At 34.2% G+C, this 489-nt stretch overlaps 1 protein-coding gene across 1 annotated transcript in view; it reads left to right on the forward strand.

Annotated features, from left to right (window-relative positions):
- LOC107648766 (vacuolar protein-sorting-associated protein 37 homolog 1) overlaps positions 59-489 on the forward strand; it is a gene marked incomplete in the record, with an annotated part of 3211 nt that continues 2780 nt past the window's right edge. The window contains 1 exon segment of the mRNA XM_016352587.2: positions 59-237.

A 489-nucleotide genomic window follows, 5' to 3' on the forward strand; every position in this document is an offset into this window, starting at 1 on the left:
TTTTAAAAAATAAAATTTATTTTATAAATATGATTGTGATGGTAATGAAACTCCCCCACAAAGACGGGAGTAACGAATCCATGACCCAAAAAATATTCCTTCCAAGAAATCAAAAACTCGAACGAACGACAAGTCATTAAATTTTTGCTTACCCGTGCCCTTCCGTGTCTCTGTTTTTCAAAAATTTCGAGGGTTTTCCTTCGCTCAGCTCAGTGATTCAGCAATTCGTTATCGATCGTCATCTCAATGTTCAGATTCTGGTAATTCAATTTTTTTTTTCTTTATTTCTTTCCCCTTCGATTTTCCAAACTTCCTTGGAATAACTCGCTATGGCATCTTTTGTAACACTCGTTTTCAATTCGACAAAAACTAAAATCCCAAGTAGAATTTTTCATATACCTAGCTTAGATTCAACGGTTATCGAATTCCAATGTGTGTGAACGAAAGCCGTAAAGCAAATTTGGATTGATTTTTTTTTTTTTTGGTGGT

Source organism: Arachis ipaensis, chromosome B06 (assembly GCF_000816755.2).
Source record: "Arachis ipaensis cultivar K30076 chromosome B06, Araip1.1, whole genome shotgun sequence".
Classification (NCBI taxonomy): domain Eukaryota; kingdom Viridiplantae; phylum Streptophyta; class Magnoliopsida; order Fabales; family Fabaceae; genus Arachis; species Arachis ipaensis.